This window comes from Ovis aries, chromosome 12 (genome assembly GCF_016772045.2).
Source record: "Ovis aries strain OAR_USU_Benz2616 breed Rambouillet chromosome 12, ARS-UI_Ramb_v3.0, whole genome shotgun sequence".
NCBI lineage: Eukaryota > Metazoa > Chordata > Mammalia > Artiodactyla > Bovidae > Ovis > Ovis aries.
In genome coordinates this window covers 64,880,428-64,898,235 of record NC_056065.1, presented here as the reverse complement: position 1 = coordinate 64,898,235, position 17,808 = coordinate 64,880,428, and the positions used below count along the sequence as shown (strand labels likewise).

The 17,808-nt window shown below is 42.1% G+C and overlaps 1 protein-coding gene across 2 annotated transcripts in view; it reads right to left on the bottom strand.

Moving 5' to 3' along the window:
* C12H1orf21 (chromosome 12 C1orf21 homolog) overlaps positions 1-17,808 on the bottom strand; it is a 247,069-nt gene that overhangs the window by 204,865 nt on the left and 24,396 nt on the right. Inside the window, exon 2 of one of the 2 annotated variants that reach the window (XM_042229198.2) lies at positions 16,875-17,015. The exons of the other annotated variant lie outside the window; for it this stretch is intronic. The gene's annotated coding sequence lies outside the window, so the exon portion shown is untranslated. The remainder of the gene's footprint in view (positions 1-16,874; positions 17,016-17,808) is intronic. 2 annotated transcript variants of the gene reach the window in all.

Genomic DNA, 17,808 nt, shown 5'->3' with positions numbered 1-17,808 from the left:
TCCTCAGCGCAAAGAACTTTCCTACAACCAATTACCAACGTGGGAGTGAGAAGAGTGATGCAGGCACCACATTTAACCACAGAAGAGCCAAGAAGATTCCAGGGCCCCTCCAGTCCCAGAATTTTTATTTTCTCAGTGTTAGCAATGTGTTCAGGGCCCTTTTCCCAAGTGGTGATATAAGCAAAGGAGAACTGGACTGTGAGCTCCTTGAGGACAGAATGGGTATTAAATTCATCTGTGTAACCCAAGAGTTTGGCATTTGGTGGGCACTCAGTGAATGTTTAATGAATGAATGAGTGATGGTGTATATAGTCTTAAGTCACTGATACCAAATGTGTGCTGGCTGGGGAGAGAGAGATAGGGAAAAGCAAAAGGCAGGGAGACCTGAGGGCAGGGGGATGGGAGGAGGCAGGATCATCACAGCTCCTGCCCCAGGTCCCCTTTCCTTTTGTGCATCTGGTCCCCCAGTAGTGATGCGAAGATCTCCACACTCCCTGCCTGTGGGTTTTCAAGAAGGCAACCTGATCTCAGCCCAGTGTCTGCTCAGCCCCAGCTGCTTGCCTTCTCTAGGTTCTCCTTACCCATCACAGGCATGGGTAGTAAGTAGCCCATAGGTCTCACTGACCTACAGAAACAACTGCAAACTGAGTGTGTGTGGGGGTGGGGTAGGGGGGTGCGGTGGGAAATGAACAGAACACAAAAAGAAATGAGAACTACCAAATTGGCAAATGTTTGCCTAAATGTCTACAAAATATTACTTTAAGTCAACAAAAAAATGCAGTCCAATGCTCACATGGTTAAGTATAAATCAGGTTGAATATAAGATAAGGGGACATGCATGAGTGCTAAGTCACTTCAGTCATGTTCGACTCTTTGCAACCCAATGAACTGCAGCCCACCAGGCTTCTCTGCTCATGAGATTCTCCAAGCAAGAATACTGGAGTGGCTTGCCATGCCCTCCTCCAGGGGATCTTCACAACCCAGGGATCGAACCCGCGTCTCTTAAATCTACCTGCACTGGCAGGCGGGTTGTTTACCACTAGCGCCACCTGGGAAGCTCCATAAGATAAGGGTATTGTGTTGGTTGCTCAGTCGTGACCAACTCTTTGCAAAGATAAGGGTACATTTTGTTAATTATCATACACCAAGAAGTATGACCAGGCTTCCCTGGTGGCTCAGATGGTAAAGAATCTGTCTGCAATTCAGGAGACCTGGGTATGATCTCTGGGTCGGAAAGATCTCTTGGAGAAGGGAATAGCTACCCACTCCAGTATTCTTGCCTGGAGAATTCCAGGGACAGAGCAGCCCAAAGAAATATAGTCCATAGGGTCGCAAAGAGTTAGACTCAACTGAGCGACTAACACTCCATTTCACTTCACAAAGTATGACCAGCCCTGTCCATGTTACCTTCTCCTTCCCATCTGAAGCTATTCTAATGTAACTTATCTGGTCGATCATCTCCCACAGCATTTAGAAAAAGAATCATTTCTCCTGGTCCCTTTTAACCTCCTATCCTCTTCCTTCTCAACACTACTCATTGCATTAAAGCCCTGATTTTAAATGCTGCTTCATGCAGCAAATTTGTAGGATTTTATACAATCTTCTACAGTGATATACCATATGGGACAGCTAGAGAATTCAGTGTAAGTTTGTTGGGGAAATTCTAATGACTAAAGCACAAAAAGAGTCACAAATACTAAAAACAGCTTTTAAGGCATGCTCATCACTTGTAAATTACTGTGTTCAGTGGGGGTACTGACACCTCACAACACCCACTGGAGTGGGTGGGATCTATTATCATCCTCATTTTACAGATTAGGAAACTGAGACTTAGAGGAGGTGAAGTATCTTGCCAGAGGTCACACACTGAGCCAGGATATAAACTTGGACAACCCAGTCCTATTTGGAGGGGTGGAGGAGGGCAGGGAAGAGGTATTCCTGGGAGGGGGAAAAACCTGAATAAGGTTAGAACAGAGAGGAGCAAGCTTGCTAGAGCTCGGGGGCAAGGCAGGCCCCAATCCATATTTTAAAAGATCAGGATTAGCATTAACTTGCCCCTTTACAATGCCCTTCCCTCATATATTGTCCAATTTAATCTCACATCCACAGTGAGGTCAGTAGGACTGACCGGGATTGACATCTGAGAACATGCGACCCAATCACATGGGATGGAGCGAGCAGTCACAGTAAGTGTTCAGGACGCACGCATGAGCCTTGTTCCACTCAATGAGACCAGATGAAAACAACAGCGCAACACTTAGGAGAAAAAAGTAACGACTATGATACATTTTTTTTTTTTAATTTTAGAAATGCGAGATGACCGTAAGTTCAACACGTGCTCACAAACACTATGCTTCAGCCAGTGCTTCTTTAAGATACAGATTTAGTTAAAAGGCGTACAGACGGCCAAAGGTCACATGCAAAGTTGTTCAACACTGCTGTTGGAGAAACACAAATCAAAATTGCAATGAGATATCACCTCACATCAGCCAGCACAGCTCTCATCAAAAAATCCACAAATAATAAATGCTGGAGAGGATGCGGAGAGAAGGGACTCCTACATGTTGGTGGGAAGGTAAATTGGTACAGCCACTATGGAGAATAGTATGGAGGGTCCTTAAAAAACTAAAGATAGAGCTACCATACGACCCTGCAATCCCACTTCTGGGTATATATTCAGAGAGAAACATGACCCCAAAAGATACACAAACCTGAATGTTCACTGCAGCACTGTTTACAATAGCCAAGACACGGAAGCAAGCTAAATGTCCACGGACAAAGGGATGGATAAAGATGTGGTATGTACATACAATGAAGTATTACTCAGCCATTAAAAAGAATGAAATAACAATGCCATCAGCAGCAACACAGATGGACTGTTATACTGAATGAAGTAAGTCAAAGATAGAGGAGAAATATTGTATGACATCCCCCATATGTAGAATCTAAAAAGAAACGATACTGATGAACTTACAAAACAGAAAGAGACTCATAGACGTAGAGAATGAACTTAAGGTTGCTGGTGGGAGGGATGGGGAGAAGGGATAGTTAGGAAGTTTGGGATGGATATGTATACCCTGCTATACTTAAAATGGATAGCCAACAAGGACCTACTGTATAGCCCAGGGAACTCTACTCAATGTCATGTAGCAGCCTGGATGGGAGGGGAGATTGGGGGAGAATGCATATATTTATAGTGTGGCAGAGTCCCTTCATTGTTCACCTGAAACTATCACAGCATTGTTAATTGGCTATACCCCAATACAAAATAAAAAGTTAAAAGAAGATGAATATATAATTAAGAAACTATGGTCAGTAATGGCCCTTCTATGACCATGAAGTCAGAAAGACCTCAGTTCCATTTCTAGCACGTCCATTTACTAGCTGCATGGCCATGGACTGGAAATTACTTCCCTCTCCAGTGCAGTTTCCCCATCTTCCAACTGCAGCAGTAAACTCATCCTGGAAGGCCTGCTGGGAGACTGAATGGGAAAATGCAGGTATTGAGGCTGGCACAAAGCCTGGCACACTCTGTTAATGCTGGGCTTTATTAACTCTTGTTACAGCTCTCTCCCAAGGTCAGAACACTGTTATTCTAGACACCACACTCAACTTCTGGTTCCACATTTTGTGAGAGATAGGGAAATTTTATAAAATGTTTGGGAAGGGTTATTAGGAGACAAGGTTTGAGAAGGCAGTAGTTTCGTGAGTATGGACACCTGAAGTCTGAGTCCTCCCAGTTTTGTCACTGCCTAGCTCTGTGATCTTAGGCAAGGCACAACTTACCTGTGATTTAGCTTATACCTGTAAAGTGATGAGGGTTAAGATATAAATTCTAATTGACTTCGAAAGTATCATTCATTTCCAAAAGTCTTTAAATATTATGAATCCTGCCTAATGAGAACCTTTTAAAGGAAGTAGATTATCCAAAGGGAGACAGAATTCAGAAGCTCCACGACACAGTTTTTAAAATAAGAAAAGCAGTCACATAAAAGAAGAGAACACTTAAAGTGTTTTAGAAGAAACAATGAGAAAAGTAGGCCCAGCAGGAGAGAAGCTCAAAGGAAAGCAGATTTTGGCTTAAGCTAAGGAAAAAGGAATTTTCAACAACAAAAATTATTCAATAATGGACATGTGATCATTCAAGATTCTAAGATCCTCAAGGGCAGGACAATACTGTATTCACCTTGTATTCTTGTTAAGTCCAGGAAGTGGCACAAAGGAAACACTGAAGAAATGATGGAGAGATGGATGGGTGGGTCCATGGAAGAGTAGATGGGTGGGTAGCTGGGTGGGTGGATGGGAGAGTAGATGAGTGAGTAGATGTGTGGACAGATAGATGGAAGGGTAGGTGAATATTGGGTGGATAAGTGGATGAATGCATGGAAGGAGAGGAAGGAAGAAGAGGATGAAGAGGAAAGAAGGAGCTGCCTTAAGAGGTAGTGAACCTCCCTTTGCTGGGTGTGTTCAGACATAGACAGCTAGACGACCATCTGTAAGGGGTGCTACAGAATGGCTTTCTATCCCGTGTAGGAGGTTCCACTAAAAGTCTATGTGATAGTTATTTCCTCATTTTCTCCCCACTAACTCATCCTACATAATTTTGTCAGAATACTCTTCCTAAAGGACAGTTCTTTGGATGTTACCCTCCTACTCAAAAAATTTACTAGTTCTCCATTGCCTATTCAATTAAGTCCACAAACCTGATGTCTGAGGGCCCTATTTGGCTTTGCCTTAAGGACTTTTATTCATTTTTCAAAACCCAACCTGGCTATATCCACCATCAAGCAAACAACCACTCTTCTCCTTTCCCCCACAGTTTATCTGAACCGTGTCACTGTTGTATATTATTACACCCCATTATAATGCATTTGGTGAAAGTTCTTCTCTTTTGTGAAGCTGTGAAGCCCTTGCATGGGGGAGGAATCTTTACCTCTGTGCTTCCAGTGAATAGCAGAGCACCTGCCTTTCAGCAGTTATTCAATAGTAATGAAATAGGAATTACTTCTTATTTATCTGAAGCCAGGCATTCTGTTAAATTCCTGATATGTACTATCTACTTGGATCTTTATAACAACTCTGTGGTCTCCATTAAATAAAGAGGGAAATGAAGACTGAAAGGAAGAGAAATAATTTGCACAAGACACAGTCAAGTAGATGGTAGGGGCTGGATTCAAATTCTGTACTGCACACTGTAAAGTCCTGGATGGGAACTGCTCTACAGTGCTGCTTTCTGGGCAGCAGGACCATCCATGACAGGCCAAACATGTTGTCCATTCACTCGTTCAGCAAGCATTTACTGAGCCATTAAGGGACAGGTCCTGCACACAGAGATCCCACCTTCAAGAAGCTTGCAATTCACTGTGTGAAACAGACAAATCAACAATGATAGTGCAGTGCAAGCAGGCTATAACAGAGGTACGTGCATGCATGCTAAGTCAGTCGTGTCGAACTCTTTGTGACCCTATGGACTGTGGCCCGCCAGGCTCCTCTGTCCATGGGATTCTCCAGACAAGAATACTGGAGTGAGTTGTCATGCCCTTCTCCAGAGGATCTTCCCAACCGAGGGACTGAACCCATGTCTCTTATGTCTCCTGCATTGAAAGGTGGGTTCTTTACCACTGAGCCACATGGGAAGTCCATAAGAAAGGTAGGTATCAATCAAATTGAGATAAGAACTATTAATTATAGCAATGATTTCCAATTAGCAAGTGCTCACTGCATGCTAAAGAAGTGTGCTGAAAATCCAATCACAAGGCTTTACAAATAAGCTGTGATCAAGGTTACAAATTAGGCTGATCAAGGTTACAGTGCAATTGGTGGTTCAGACAGTACTTTCTTACGTCCAAGTTTTGCTCTCTTCTAGCTGTGAGCCCTTGAGCAAGTTACTCACACTTTTTGCCCCTTAATTTCCCCATCTGTAAAATGAGAATAATAGTAGTTCCTACCTCAAAGGGATGCTGTCATTTTTAAAGACTAAACTTATGCAAGGCACTAAAAATGCTGCCTGGTATACAGTGTTACATAAATTTCACTTATTATTAAATAACTTGACCAAGAACATTGCCAGTAAATGCCTGATTCCAGTACCCACATCCATCCACAAGAGCCTTCCTTCAGAACACACCTAAGACATGGTGATGCTTGAGCTGGGCTTTGAAGGGCCACTGAAGGGATAAGAGCAAGGAGGGTATGATCAGCTATGGGAACAACCAATATTCCCCACACCTCACTGTTGCACTTCTGCTCATTCTTTCCTCTGCCCGACGTTCCTTCTCCAGCAATCTTGACCCCCTGAGATCCTACCCATCAGCCAACGAAGCCATCCTATTGAACTTCTTCCATGAACGTGCCTCTGATCTCCTCCCCCTGCACTTGGTTGATACCTCTCTGGTCAGGGTTAGTCTTGGGTATGCAGTTGATAGTTACACACTTCACCGATACAAGTATGCACATACATGCATGTATATGAACAGACACCTTCCAGGCCTCCAGAATGCCTCACACTCATGGAGCAGATACTTCCTAAAGCCCCACAGATAACACTCATCAGCTCAAGTTCAGAGATATTTGTTACAGTAATTACCATTCCAGAGCTGAATTTAGAAACCATTCTCAAACTGCAGACAGCTCCTCTGTAAACAATATTGCCTCCTCATCTAAACTTATCATGAATATCTCCCACTGATGAGGGAGGCAAATTCTGATTTATTATTTAAAACTGCTACTCCATCTAAATAGTTAAAAAGTGGACAAGGAAAACTTGAAACTAAAGAAACTTCTATCTTCTCCAATACATGTTTATCTGAAATTGTCATATTTACTTTCTTGGCTTCCTTGTAAGCTGGGGTGGAAAAAAACCGGGAAGGAATTTTATATTAAAAATTATCAGAAGCATAATAAAAATTTCCTAATGACAACCTATGTCAACTGTTGCTTTATTTTAAAGACTGAAGGAATTTTGTTTTTCTCATGGCCAACTTTTGATCAAACACTGAAAGAATGCAATCAAGCTAAAATGTAATAGCCAGTCAGAGGGAAAATGCACCCAAAATGGTGAAACTGTATTAATGGATGAAATGGACAAATATAAATCCCATTTCTTTCCTGCTTTCAATCTAATTATAGAAGGGGCAGGCAGATTTGTGGTCACAATGTAGTCAAAATGACAGAAAAGAAGTAGAAAGATCAAGAAGATCCAAAATTAGATAATCAGCCCTCCTTTAACTTGGCCTCTGAGCACTGATTAATCTTTATTTATTACAGTTTTCCTTATTTTAAAAAATCATGGGCTTATTAGAACTGAAGGAGAAATTTTATTTTTTTTTTGCTTTTGGGTTTTTTTAAAAAGACATTAGCTTATTTTTAACAACTTCTTGTTAAGCAAAAGAGAAGACAAAAGTACATTTTGGCGCAAAATAAGACATTTTGGGGTTCTCCAAAGCAGAAGACTGGGAGGATGGAATATTGACCAAGGTTAAAAATAGCAGGGCTTAACAGGAAGTCAAGTCTACCAAACTACATTATTTTTTCCTCCTAACAGTCTAAAATTAGATACCTTAGCAAGGTTTTCTTTCTTTAGGTAAAAACAATATATTATCACAAACTTCCCTTTTTAACACCACTGAAGTATTTTGATTCTACAACCTCTTGACAACTAACTTCACAGCTAACTAGACCTAGAGCATTTGAGTCTAATAAAATGTCGCAGCCAACCTAATGAAATCTCATCTCTTATTTGAAATATCCATCAACCCAAAGCTCTATGGACCAATGCCCCCAAAGTAATTTTAGGTTACAAAAATTTCCTCAGCTTTTTAACCCCAAAGATACATTGTTAGTAAAATAAATGAAATCAGCATTTTTTTTACCCTTCTTGCAAAGCCTTAATCCTGGCTCTCAAAGAATAGGATACGTGGATACCCCAGTCCTTACCTGGGGGCTCTCTGATACCCATGAGATGGGCACAGTTGCAGACCCAGATTGAAAGCCTGAGTTCAAATTCTCTTCTAACATGAAGGGGTTAAAGGTGATACTCTCCAAGATCTATGCTCTCTCTTCATCTCTGCTGCTCTCTGAGCATCTGCCAGAGTGATCCTATTAAAAGTAAGTCAGATCCTGTTAAGTCCTGTTCTCAAAACTCTCCCTTCGCCTCCCCTATCAGAGTAAGACCTTGGACAGCAAGGGGATCCAACCAGTCCATCCTAAAGGAAACCAGCCCTGAATACTCATTGAAAGGTGCTCAAGCTGAACTTGCAAAACGTTGACCACCTGCTGCCAAGAACTGACTCATTGGAAAAGACCCTGAAGCTAGGAAAGACTGAGGGCAGGAGGAGAAACGGACGACAGAGGATGAGACGGTTTGATAGCATCACTGACTTAATGGACATGAGTTTGAGCAAACTCTGGAAAATAGTGAAGGACAGGGAAGCCAGGCATGCTGCTGTCTATGGGGTTGCAGAGTCAGACACGACTTACCAAACAGCAACAACTACGGCTTCCAGGCAGCTACATATTCGGGCCCCTGTGTCCCCACCTCCTGCTCCTCCCTTTGCTCACCTCCTCTGGACACACTGGTCTCTCTCTGCACTGGTTGTCCCCCCTCTCCGACCTGGAACACTCTTCCCCAAAATATCTGTATGGCTAACCATGCATATTTATTCAAATATTTGAATAAACGTATTCTTATCAATTAGATGTAAAATCACATGTCCTTTAAGCTCTATTTTTTTTTCCCCTTTTCTCGATGGCACAACACTTTCCAACAAATGACATAATTGACTTATTTACTAAAGTGTTTCTTACTTATTGTCTGTTTCCCTCAGCTGGAGTAAATACTCGTTGAGGGTAGGAATTCATCTGTATTGTTCAATGACATATCTCATGAGCCTAGTATGTAGCAGATCTTAAACAGATAATTGCAGAATGAATAAAATCTTTTCTTGCTCTAATTTCGTGTGATTCCATGAATATTCAGTACTTCCTGCTTGGTAAGCTGGTAAACAGTTATTTCCCCCACAGAGATCAACTCAAGAAACTGATTTAACAGTCTAAATTTAAACACTGGATTAATTGTACCATGCATTGAGAATTTGCTACTGGCCAGATACTGTTTTTGACATGTATTTTCTCATTTAATCTTCACCTAAAGCCAGTTAGTAAGGCATTCCATTCCTCCCTATTGTCTTAGAGTGCCTAAGGAAATTCAGATTCAAAAAGATTAAGTAATCCAAGACCAAACTGCTATGAGTGCCTGTGCTGCCCTCTCTGTAGACCCAGGACTGTCTGATGTTCCATTCTGCTTCCTTTGTTTTAAAATGGATTCACCTGGGCTTCCCTGGTGGCTTAGTGGTAAAGAATCTGCCTGCCAGTGCAGAGGACATGGGTTTGATCCCTGGTCCAGAAAGATCACACATGCTGTGGAGCAACTAAGCCTGTACACCACAAGTACTGAGCCTGTGCTCTAGAACCTGGGAGCAGCAACTACAAAGCCCACACTCCCCAACTACTGAAGCCTGTGTGCCTAGAGCCCGCGCTCCACAACAAGAGAAGTCACGGCAGTGAGAAGCCCGCACTCCACAACTCAAGAGCACCCCCCACTTGCCGTAACTAGAGAAAAGTCTGCATAGCAGCAAAGACCCAGCACAGCAAAATAAATAAAATTTAGCTTTTTCAATTAGGGTTTCCTCAGTGTATATGCGGAGAAGGAAATGGCACCCTACTCCAGCACTCTTGCCTGGAAAATCCCATGGATGGAGGAGCCTGGTGGGCTGCAGTCCATAGGGTCACTAAGAGTCAGACACGACTGAGCAACTTCACTTTCACTTTTCACTTTCATGCACTGGAGAAGGAAATGGCAACCCACTCCAGTATTCTTACCTGGAGAATCCCAGGGACCGGGGAGCCTGGTGGGCTGCCGCCTATGGGGTCGCACAGAGTCGGACACAGCTGAAGTGACTTAGCAGCAGGGTATAAGCCCAGTAGGGGGACTGTTGGGTCTTAAGTTAGTTTTGTTCCTTGTTTTTTTAAGGAATCCCCATACTGCTCTCCATAGTAGTTGTTATCAATTTGCATTTCCACCGACAGTGCAAGAGGGTTCCCTTTTCATCACATTCTCTCCCACGTTTATGGTTTGTAGATTTTTTTGATGATGGCCATTCAGACCAGGGTGAAGGGATACCTCATTGTAGTTTTGATTTGCATTTCTCTAATAATGAGCAACACTAAGCATCTTTCTATGTTTATTAGCCACCTGTGTGCCTTCTTTGGAGAAATGTCTGTTTAGGTCTTCTGCCTACTTTTTGATTGGGTTGTTCATTTTTCTGGTATTATGCTGAATGATTGATTGTATATTTTGGAGATTAATCCTTTGTCAATTGTTTCATGTGCTATTTTATTTTTTCCCATTCTGAGGGTTGTCTTTTAAACTTGTTTATAGTGTCCTTTCTCCAGTGTTCATTGCAGCACTATTTGCAATAGCTAGGACATGGAAGCAACCAAGATGTTCACTGACAGATGAATGGATAAAGAAATTCTGGTAACATATACACAATGGAATGTTACTTAGCCATAAAAAGGATTGCGCTTGACTCAGTTCTAATGAGTTGGATGAACCTAGAGCCTATTACACAGAGTAAACTAAGTCAGAAAGAGAATGATAAATATCGTATATGAATGTGTATATATGGAATCTAGAAAGACAGTACTGATGAACCTATTTGCAGGGTAGCAGTGGAGACACAGACATAGGGAACAGACCTGTGGACACAGGGTGGGAAGGACAGGGAGGTATGCATTGAGAGAGCAGCACTGAAATGCGTACATTACCATATGTAAGATTAGATAGCCAGTGGAAATTTATTGTATGATGCAGGGAGCTCAAGTCCGGTGCTCTGTGATAAACTAGAGGGGTGGGATGGGGTGGGAGGCAGGAGGGAGGTTCAAGAGGGAGGGGACATAGTATACCTGTGGCTGATTCAGGTTGATATATGGCAGAAACCAACACAATATTGATCCTCCAATTATAATAAATAAATAAATTTAAAAATAAATAAATAATATTTAAAATGGATTCACCACTTTGACAGCACCAGATAACAAAGAGGCCCCCATGGAAGTGTTATGGAAAGAATCCAAAGTGCAGTTAATTATAGACAGAAAACTTGGACTATTGAAAAAACACACACACAATAAAATAAAAGGAGCTGTAGTTTTATAATAAAACAGAGTCATTCGAATGAAATCATTCTCTTACTGTTACAATCAAACCAGAAATAACAGAATAAGAAAGGGAGATGACGTGACCAAGTAACTTCACCACTTGTTTCCCTGAGGACTAGCTGTGCAACCAGGACGACCCAGCCCCTTCACTGATCCTCCACCAACTGGCATGAAGTCATCCCAGCCCAGGTACTGCCTGCAGATCTTGAAACGAAATGAGAAAATTCGTATCTACAGAATGAATGAATTTACAGAAGAAAAGCACTGGATAAGTTCAATTACCTCCTGATCACCGTTTCCGAGGTGGGTAGGAGAAGTCTGAGGGCCATTACCCAAACCCAACAAAGCAAAACCTAAGTCAAACTCAGACAGCTAAGTCCAGCAGTCCCCGGAGAATGGCAGAGAAACAGTAACTCCAATGGAGGCTGTTTTCCCTGAATCATCTCAGTGGTGGACCAAAGTCTCAGTTGCTACCACACCACAAAGAAGACAGGGTTGTGAGCAAAAGTTTCTGGAAGGGTCCGCTTCTCTTCAGACCATGGGGGAACAGTCCAAACCCACTGCTATGGCTCAGAATAGGCTGTGTGGTTAGGCAAGGCCAAAGCTACCGTCACCACCTTAATCAACTCCTGAACTACAGACTCTGGGGGGGACGGGGAGAAAGACCAACTGAGGTCTCCCATACACAGAGCACGACAATGTTTTGTCCCCAGTCAGACTTGGCCTTATTCTAGCACAGCTCATTAGACCTACCCAAATTCAGACTTTGCCTAACAAAGTATCTTCTTTCATCCTTCCTAGATGGGAGGTGGCAACATCAAGGGCTAGGGACAGATGTAAATGAGGATCTAGCAGATGGTGACGTTGGAAATGGCCTCTCTCACAAGAAACTTCAGTGTATCCCATAGGTAACTGAAAGGATAACTGAAGTTTTTCTTTTACTTGATCATTCTAAATTGCGAGCTCAAAGGTCTAAAATTAGAGCACACATATAAATGCCAAGAATCCCTTTAGTGAATTGTTGAAAATCCCCAGTTGAAAATCCCTGCTTAAACTGTTTCAATTAAGATGGCAATCCTATAAGTTTTATTTTTTTAAATTAACTTTTATTGGTGTATAGCTGATTTACAATGCTGTGTTAGTTTCTGCTGTACAGCAAAGTGTATCAGTTACACATATACATATAAATACCTAGATTCTTTTCTCATCTAGGTCATTATAGAGTACTGTGCTATACAGCAGGTCCTTATTTGTTCGATATATAGTAGTACATATATGTCAATCTCAGTCTCCCAATTTATCAGTCCCTTGCAACCCTCTTTCCACCCCACCTCCCCACCGCTTTTCCCCCTGGTAACCATAAGTTTGTTTTCTACACCTGTGATTCTGTTTTGTAAATAAGTTCATTTGTACTGCTTTGTTTTATTTTTATTTCTTTTTCGATTCCACATACAAGTGATATCCTAAAGCCTTAATTTTTGAGACCTCTTATTTGCAGACATTTTTACTTTATTAATAATGTAAATCAAACAGGCTATCTCTAGGGAAAATTTTTAATTAAAAACCTTCACAAGTATTCCATAACTACTCTGAGAGCTGTCTTGACACATGGATGTCTTTGGGGGAAGGGTGTACTTAGGATCTAACAATACTTGAAAAATAGCATTGTCGCTATGGAAGCAGCTATGAATTTTGACTGTTTTTTCTAATGCTAGCAAAGGCCATATTCATTATATGCATCTTTTCTGTTGACTGGAAAGGGCTCTGATGGTAATCTCCCTAGTTTGTAAGCAAGCCCTGTCTTGCCTAGGCAGTCCCCCTTCCCTCTTACTGTTCAGGCACCATGATTTTAGCTGAGCCACAAACATGCAGCTACAGAATAGATCAGCCAGTATACCAGCATTCACCAGCAAAAGAAAAAGGTGATTTTTATTCACCAAGCATTCATTCCTTGGAGGAATCATGGACAAAGCCTGTTCGGGTTTCTGTCACTGGTGAAACTGGCCTAAATTCCTACCATTTCTTGGGTCTTTTTTGGACCATCGTTGGCCACTTGTCAGTCAAAATGGAGAAAGTGTGACTAAGTTTTGTTTTAAAACAAATGCTTGAGAAATGTTATATTTAAGAGTACCAGCCTTTTGGAATGGTCGTCTTTAGAAACTTGTACTTCTTCCAGTGACACAATGAAGAGGGTTGCTCATGTACATTTGAAGCTCCTCTTTCTGAACTCCTATTTCAATAGCTCAGTGACAGTACACTGTCCTTCTTTGAAGCTGTCTTTGATCCCGGGATGCAATCAACAGACATTCAGAGCCACGCTTGACAAGTAAGGCAAGGCACGTAATCATGTTGAGTAATACTGTTTTTCATAAAAACGAGGTGTGACCACAAAAGTAATGAAACTGGTTTTCCTAGCAGGCTCATAACTAGACTGCAGGCAAATACAAAAAAAAAAAAAAAGAGTTCAAATTGTGTTTGGCTATAGACATTCTGGTTTTTAAGCTATGACATGATCTTTGCAATGGGTACAAAATCAGCAAAGTTACTTTGAAGACAGTATTTCCCGTTTGGACACACATATATGAGTATCTATAATAAATTAAATGATTGATTTCTGCCAATTGCCTCCAAATCTAACATCTTATTTTCACAAAACTTTACTCTCTTCCTATTATCACTCTCATCAGTTAAAATCATTCACTGATGGGAAAAAATTAAAAATTAAAGGCTATGATTCCTCCAAGGAATAAGTGATCAAATGAATGAAAGAAAGGTCTTACTTAGCATCTTAGACTTGAAGTGGTCCAACAAAACATTCATCCAAAAGGCACACACTGGGCAAATACTAGCAAAGAGAGATGTTCAGTTTTCCAGAGTAACCATCTACAGCTCCTCTCAATAAATCCTCTCTTTAGGAAGAAGATCTTGTGGCTGTGAGTTTGCCTCTGGTGTTATTTTTGGCCTGGGACTGTAATTTCCATGTTATCCAAGTCATTTTCAACAGGTGGAAGGGATCAGGGCTTCTTCTTATATTTATGAGGACAAGACTTAGGAAAGACCTTCTTACCTTAATGTATGATACCGAAAAGTTTCCCCTGCAAGGATGAGATCAGTACTTCTATCCAAAGGCAGGTTAGGTGGCACTGTGCATATTAAAACCCAGATAAATTCATCTTCTTGAAATATTCAGTGCTCCAGGAATGAGATGAATTCCAGATCTATTTGCACATTCAAATCAATCAGCAGAGAATAGGCTGAATAGTTTTCTAGATTCCTAGAATTGGGTTCTGCTTTAACACTGTTCAAAATGTAGATAACGGCTTTCTAATTTTATTTATCTTTGCTCAATGAAAGTGTTAGTTGATCAGTTGTGTCCAGCTCTTTGCAACCCCCTATACTGTAGCCCGCCAACCTCCTCTGTCCATGGGATTCTCCAGGCAAGAATAGCAGAGTGAGTTGCCATCCCCTTCTCCAGGGGATCTTCCCCACCCAGGAAGTGAACCCAGATCTCCTGCATTGCAGGCAGATTCTTTACTGTCTGAGCCACCAGGGAAGCTACCTTGGATAATTTTTCTACTCTTCTATTTCATTTTTAAAGCCTCTTCAAAATTTAGTAAATTGATTACATGACTCATTGGTGGGACACCTCCCATGGCTTGAAAATCATTGACCTACACCAGGTGTTTCTGACAGTGTGGCCCACAGACCACTTCCACCAGAACAGAACATGCAAAAAAAAAAAAAAAAAATTCTGGGCTCCATCCCAGACCTACTGCAACAGATCTGTTGGTAAAGACCAGGAAATGTTATTTAAATAAGTTTTCTAGCTGATTCTGACATGCACTGAAGTTTGGAAACTCATCTAGACCCCAATCCAGTCATGAGTCATAAGGCAAACAGGTCCAAAGAGGCTTCATGTTTTCAAGATCACATTGCTAACTGGTAGTGGAGCCAGCAGTGTGGAGCCTTGCCTTCTGTATTCCTGGGTGTGTTAGTTGCTCAGTCATGTCTGACTCTTTGCAACTCCATGGACTGCAGCCCGTCAGGCTCCTCTGTCCATGGAATTCTCCAGGCCAGAATACTGGAGTGGGTAGCCATTTGCTTCTCCAGGGTATTCCTGGGTAGTGTTCTTTAAATACCCAAAGACCACTTGTACACATATGTGATCCAGTGTCCCACAACTTTGGGCTTCCCTGGTGGCTCAGAGGTAAAGAATCTGCCTGCAATGCTGGAGACACAAGAGTCTCGGTTTCAATCCCTGGATTGGGAGGGTCCTCTGGAGGGGGAAATGGCAACCCACTCCAGGATTCTTGCCATAAAAACTGCATAGATGCAGGAACCTGGCGGGCTGCAGTCCAGAGGGCAGCAAAGAGTCGGACATGACTGAGTGACTGAGCATGCACGCATGTATCCCACAACCTTACTCAATGTCACGCTCACTGCTGTACTTCCAATGCCCAGCACAGTACCAGGTTTGGGTGGAAATAAGGAAGAACCACAGAAATGTATGTCTTGCCATTTGGAAAAGTAAAGCTCCAAGAACACAAGAGTGCAAAATCACACATATGGCCAATCCCACAATCAGCACATTGTTTAATAAGCACTGATCTTCATTAAATGCATCTAGACCAGTAATGAAAAGCATCCCTTTTCCTTCCTAAGTCAGCAAACTTACAAATGGTTTTCTCAGATTTTAATCAAAGAACAATATCAACAAAAAGCAAGTCAATCTAGCATACTAAGTAAGTGAAAATGACAGTGTTAGTTGCTCAATTATGTCCGACTCTTTGCGACCCCATGGACTGTGATCCACCAGGCTCCTCTGTCCATGGAAGTCTCCAGGCCAGAAAAGTGGAGTGGGTAGCCACTGCCTTCTCCATGGGATCTTCCCGATCCAGGGATTGAATTTGGGTCTTATGTAAGAAAATAAAAACTAGACTATTTAATTAGGATGTTTACTCCCAGATCCATGGTTTGGTTAGGTTTTCTGATTTCGTTTTACCAAAATCAAATTGTCTATCTGTTTGGCTCCTCCAGTTAGTTCAGGTTCACGCGTGTCAAGCTTTAGTCACAGTCACTGGGATACCTAGGCATGACCAGCACTCTCGGAGGATTCCACTGAGTGATGTTTGCCCCCTCTTCCAAAAACAGCCCAAGGACTGTTTTCCCAGTGTCTAAAATCAATCCAATACACATTACCGAGTATTAACTTCCCTTAACAGTTACGGAGCAACTGTTAAGTTCTGGGTCTGCTGCTGCTGCTGCTAAGTCACTTCAGTCGTGTCCGACTCTGTGTGACCCCATAGACGGCAGCCCACCAGGCTCCCCCATCCCTGGGATTCTCCAGGCAAGAACACTGGAGTGGGTTGCCATTGCCTTCTCCGATGCATGAAAGTGAAAAGTGAAAGTGACTATAGCCTACCAGGCTCCTCCGCCCATGGGATTTTCTAGGCAAGAGTACTGGAGTGGGGTGCCATCGCCTTCTCCCAAGTTCTGGGTCTAGTGTTAGGTTACTGGGGAGTGGGAGGAGATACAACCAGACTCTATAGTTCTCAGGTCACATATTCTACTGCAAAGATTTCCCAGTGTCTGTGTAAGTGGAAGGTTATTATTAATAATCACACAAGCAACTCCACAATGGCCAATGGATTTACCTGAGAGGAAGGAGGAAGCAGCTGTGATATGTACACAAAGGGACCTTTTTTTTATCCAGGGTAATATTCAAATGTGAGGCAGAGTGACTTTCCCGTGCCACTCCTCTCTGACTTTGAGGCTCCTCTTTCCTTTTGACTTCTCTGTCAAAGTATATAGATGAAAAAAGAGGTGTGAAGCTGTCCTCATCACATGTACACTCATACACACAGGCCATACTTCAAGGGCAGGGAGAATTCTTCACAAGGCTCTGGGAGTCAGGGCAGACCTGATACACACTCCATTTCCTACACCCCTCTCCAAGATTCCCCGCAGTCTTCTCTGGAAACCAGTGGGTGGTGAGACAGCCAACTCTGGCTACAGATTCAATGCCTCGGGTTACTGGGCGTTTTTCAGAAACATACTCCTCTGGTAACTCAGGTCTGACCAGAGCTCCTTCAGAGATGGACTGGCAAGCTCTGCAACTGATTAAAACCAGAAAGAATCCAAAAACATCCTATAGGTTTCAAATACTTTTATGAACCTAAAAAGAAAATCAACTCTGGCATCATTAAGATGTTCAGACAGGACATCTATCCTGATCCAAAGCAACGACTCACTCCCTTACCTCAGTCATCATTAACACTGTGAGATTTAGTTCAGATAAATTCAATAACTGCCTACAGAGACTGTATAATTTTTATCAGGATGTGAGGATGAGCTTCACCTCTGGAGTTTGATGACCAGTTCAGGGTTTTTAAGAATTTCTCCTACATAGATTTTGTCATACCCGTACATCTCAACATGCACAAAGCCACAATCATTCTTTCTTTAAAAAAAACAAACAACTTTTTTCCCATTTATTTATTTATTTTTGGCTTTACCAGGTCTTCGTTGCTGCACCTGGGTTTCCACTAGTTGTGGTGAGTGGGGGCTTCTCATTTGGCAGCGTCTCTT